We start from the raw sequence: 4,713 nt of genomic DNA, 5'->3' as shown, positions 1-4,713 counted from the left end.
TAACAGGCGACCTTCATTAGCCAAATTGGAAGGAACGCGCGCTATGTTTTAAGCGGTGTCGTTTCCACGCTGATGACACCCCCCCACCCCTCCCGCAGCGGGAGAGGGGTTTGATCGCGGAGGCTACACCCCGCGCCCCTCCCTGCCTGGGCCCACGGGTGTCCGTGGGCACGGAGCCCCGCAGGACGGCTTGCAAGCAGTGGGTCTCAGGTTTGGGAGGCCGTTTCCCCCCACCCCTGCTCGGAGGGGTGTGGGATTTGTGCCGCCCGGCCGGATTATTTATTTGTTACCTTGGGAGCGGGCAGGGCTTGCCGGGAGAGCGCTCGCCGTCCCCGCTCCCGGGTTGCCTGTCCCAGGGGACGCCAATTAAAGGCACTAATTGGACAGCGATACATCAAAGTCCGCCGCGGAGACTGGCTCCTCGGAGCTCCGGGGGGTCCTGTGGTCAGGCTTTTGTTTTAGGCACCGGCGTTGCTCCGGGTTCCCTTGCCGGGTGGCAAATGGGGGAGCAGGGCCACACACCCACGCGTAACACAGCCACCCACCCGCACGAGCCCTCCGGCCCGCTGCCCGAAACCCTCGCGTTCCCCCGCCCCAGCGGTGCCCGTGGGTGGGTGCGCCCCGCGCTCCCCTTTGAGGTGCGGGGAAACTGCGTTGACACGGGGCTCGCCGGGAGGACGCGGCGCCGCTGACCCTCGCACACTCCCACCCAGGAAGCCCACCTCTCCGCGGGCAGCGTGACCACCCCTCTCTGCGGCCACACTTCGGTGGCTCCCAGGGGGTCTCCGGTGGCTCCTCGGCCCCAGGAGTCAGACGGGGCCGGCGGACCCGCGCTTCCCACGGGTGCTCGAAGCTCCCACCCTTAGGCTCCCGTGGACAAGGGTCGTGGGGCCCGGGCCCTACCCCTAACACACCTCAGGCTGCCTTCCCTGTGCCTGGGGGTCAGCCTCTTTGGGGCAGCAGGTGTTTCTCCGAGCCCGGGATCACCTCTCGAGTTTGGGCAGGAGCCTGAAACGGCCCTTCCAGGCAGCGCCAGGGGGGAAGACCAGGGCTTCAGGGAAACAGGTCTGTGTTTGGAGAAGGGGTGAGGAGGAGGAGGAGGGAGTTACACACTGAGACACAGAGGAGTAAACCCGGCCTCTCCCCTGCTTTCCAGCACTCCTTCGAGAAACGCAACAACTCCCCCAGTTACCAAATGACCTGCTTCAACTTTCGGAGAGGTTCCATTAACCCTGGATTATTCGCCACCTGGGGCTTTTCCAGGTGCGGCTCGCCCAAGCCCGAGGGAAGAGCCGGCGCTTCCAGGCGAGGCGCGGGCGGGCACCGCGCCGGGGGTCCGGCAGCGTGCAAGGCTGGGCTGGGAGAGCCGCTGGGCTCGGGCAAAAGCAGGGCCGGTGGTATATATATATATATGTGTGTGTGTGTGTGTATTTATATAATCGATCTGGAACGGGCAACCAGCGGCGGAAAATGACAGCCCACCCCGCAGCCGGGGTTGGCATCCCCAGGCTGAGCAGCAGCGCGGTTTGCGCGTTACTGCGTGCTTAAAAGCTGCTTTTTAACGCGTCCGCTCCGCAGGCATCGCTCTGGGGAGCAAAGCACGGCCCCGCGGAGATGGGGCTGGGCGGCCCACGGAGGAGCGGCGTCTGGCGCGGGTGGCTTCGCTGCGGAGCCGAAGAGCTGATCCGGCGGGGCTGGAGTTTGGCAATGGTCCCCTTTACACCCCACCTGCAGCACGGCTCCCTTCCTCGAGCCGGGGAGGATGTGCCGGGAGAGCGAGGAGGTGTTTGATCATTTACTGCCCACGGAGGCATTTGTTTTTCATTTTGCAAACGCTTCCCTTTAAGTAATTGTTCCTGTTAAGAGCGTATACCTTTCAGTGGGCTTCGCCGCGCTATAAATAATCTCGATGAAGATGCAAGGATATGACTTTCACAAGATTGGACAATTGATTAAATCTGTGACCTGCAATTGCGAATAATCTTGGAAGGCTATTTAAACAGATGAAGGCCTAAATTGTCTTGCTTGTATCTGAATTAATTTCTCATTCATCATCATTATGGAGTGATTGGTTCTATTCAGGCTCTGCAGCCTGCTGGAACGAAACTGGATTTAAATGAGACTGTAACACAATTTAAATGCTCCCCAGCTTTAACGAGGCCAATCGAGCAGCTGCAATAAATACAAATATTTTTCTAAACAGCCTTGTTTTAAATAATTACTTAATACTTCCATGTGATGTTCCTAAGTGGCAATTTCTGCCTCTGAAGTCCCGGGCACTTCTTTGCAGAGAGGGCAGCAGGGAAAATCACTTTGTGTGTTTGCTTTGTGTGTATATGTGTATGCAATACACCGATAGAGATTCTTTAAAACGGGGTTTGCAAATGTTAGTGTAAACCTGCGCTACGCTCTCGGTCGTAGGTACGCTCAGTTGAACTGATTAAAACACAGAAGCAAACGGTGAATTGGAGGCCAGATGTTGTGATTTATTTGGTTTCTTCTTTGAAGATCCTGAACTAGCGATTTCGACATGCCCCTACTTAAAAGAAAGAGAGAAAAGAAGAAAAACTTTCCAAAGACGTGGACCAATTCGGGGGGGATCTACCCTAATGGCAGCCCTTCACGGGTACCAGCTTTCCGCACCCGCACGGCAGTCAGCCATCCGCGGGTGCGGAGGGGAGACGGGACCCTCTCGCCTTCCAAAAGCAACAGCGAGAAGATCTGGAGGCAACAAACCAGGGGCTGCGGGGTGAAGGATGCAGGAAAATGACGTGGGACTGGTTTCCCACCCGCTTTACACCCACCCAGGAACCTGATGCGCCTAAATTAAGCCATTTGTGTTAACGAGGCTCCAGCTCATCCTGACGTCGGCTTTACCCCAGGGTGACGCTATTGTAAGCGGCAGGACAGCGGGCCTTGGGGTGACATATGGTGGAGGGTGTTTTCAGGGGCTAAACTCAGTAGTGGAATAAAGTAGCCAGGCGAGCAGGAGAATAATGGAAAACAAAAGGATCCTTCAGATACACCAGCCAAAACGTAAAGGAGCCGCACGCCTTTCTGCAGGTGCCGGCAAACGACCTAACAACCGAGCAGAAAGTGTGAAATATGGAGAGCCGCTTTCCTAATGATTTGCGCGCTGGAGTAAAGAATAGTGCTGGGAAAGCAGATCCGATCCAGTTTAGTCATACAACCTTAATAAAAACATATAGCCTGAGACGGGAAAGTAAGCGGCAGTCTCGGCACTCTCTCAGTTAATGGTACAGGAGGTGACACATAAAGCACAACAAAGATGGTCTGAGTAAAGCCGAAAAGGGCTGAGTGATTTGATAGTAACGGAGCAATTTAATGCGCGAGTTACAGCACTGCTCCCCGGGATCGTTTAGGCTTAACCCGTTCTCTAGAGCTCATCTTCTTCCTCTTCTGGTCCTTTTTTTATTAGCGGTATTATTATTCAGTTGTTTAAAATGAGCATTATCCCAAACATATGCAGTGCAATCAGCTCGGTCACACTTACAAGAACACGCTTTAATAAGACAATCAATCAAACGCTAACAAGGCGGGGAAGGCCTTTCGGAGCTGAATTTGGCTGGCTGGGAAGCGGAGCCGATGCGGCACATGGGGTACCCCGAAGACACCCTCGCTGGCGATGAGGGGGCGGGTGCCCACCGCCGGCTCCCCGGGGGCAGCGCTGCCCGCACGGCAGCGGCCAGGACAATTCCCCGCGGGGCCGCGGCCCGGCCCTCACCCTAATTCCTCGCAGGGTCTCATCCCCGGCCGGGGCGAGGCAAGGGGAAAGCTGCCCGCCTGGCGGCAGTGGCTCGGGGCCAGAGGCAGAGCCTGCTGCCGGCTGGCTGCCCTGTGCCTGCCCCCGCCGCCGCCGGTGCCCCACGCGTGTCCGGAACCGGCGGCCCGTGTGGGGCTGCGGGCACCCCCACCGGCGGCGAAGGCGTTAACGGCACCGGCTGCCCCACGCAGCAAAAGGAAAATTTCATTATGAAGTAATGAGTGATTCCTCCCAGTGAGATGTATTGTTATATCTTCCACTTCAATTTAGGAGCACAGCGGCTCAATTACCTAGAAAATACAGTCAATTAAAGGCTGCTGATTGGACACGAGGACGGATCATCGATCTTGTACTTTCCAATATCGCTCCAGACACCTCATTTTCCCTCCCCTATTAACTGAAAATACTCTTGGCATTACCGCGACCCGCAGCCTATTTACCTGTCGCAGGCAATCTCTGCCCTGTGACCGAGCCACGGAGAAATTCACAGCCAGCCTTTGCGGCAGCATCCCCCAAGAACGGGCTGTTGGGAGGGCGGCGATGGCCGCCCGGAGCGGCGGGGGCGAGCGGCGACCGTGCCGGCCGCCGGCGAGCCGCGTCCCAGCCTCCCGGTCCCTGCCTCCGGGCTGCCCGTTCATTTTGGGGGTGGGGAGGGTGTCCCCTTTACGGCTGGAAGCGGTAAACAGCGGGTTAAATAGTCTCTTTCACACACAGCCCTAGATATATAAAATAGATGCAGTTGAAAGATAAATATATATATACTGCCCCGCGCCCTAGCCGGGGGCGTTTTGCGAGCTGGGCATTTTGCAAGAGCAAAGCGGTGCCGGGGTCCTTTGGCGGGCGACGCACGGCGACAGCCCCGGCAGGATCGTGCCCGGCCACCGCGGCCCAGCAGGTGCCACCGCCCGGCGGGGGAAGGGGGGGCCGGG

The sequence above is a fragment of the Pelecanus crispus genome, chromosome 2 (genome assembly GCF_030463565.1).
Source record: "Pelecanus crispus isolate bPelCri1 chromosome 2, bPelCri1.pri, whole genome shotgun sequence".
NCBI classification, from domain to species: Eukaryota; Metazoa; Chordata; class Aves; order Pelecaniformes; family Pelecanidae; genus Pelecanus; species Pelecanus crispus.
The sequence above is the reverse complement of the archived record's forward strand: the minus strand, read 5'-3'. Positions refer to the sequence as shown.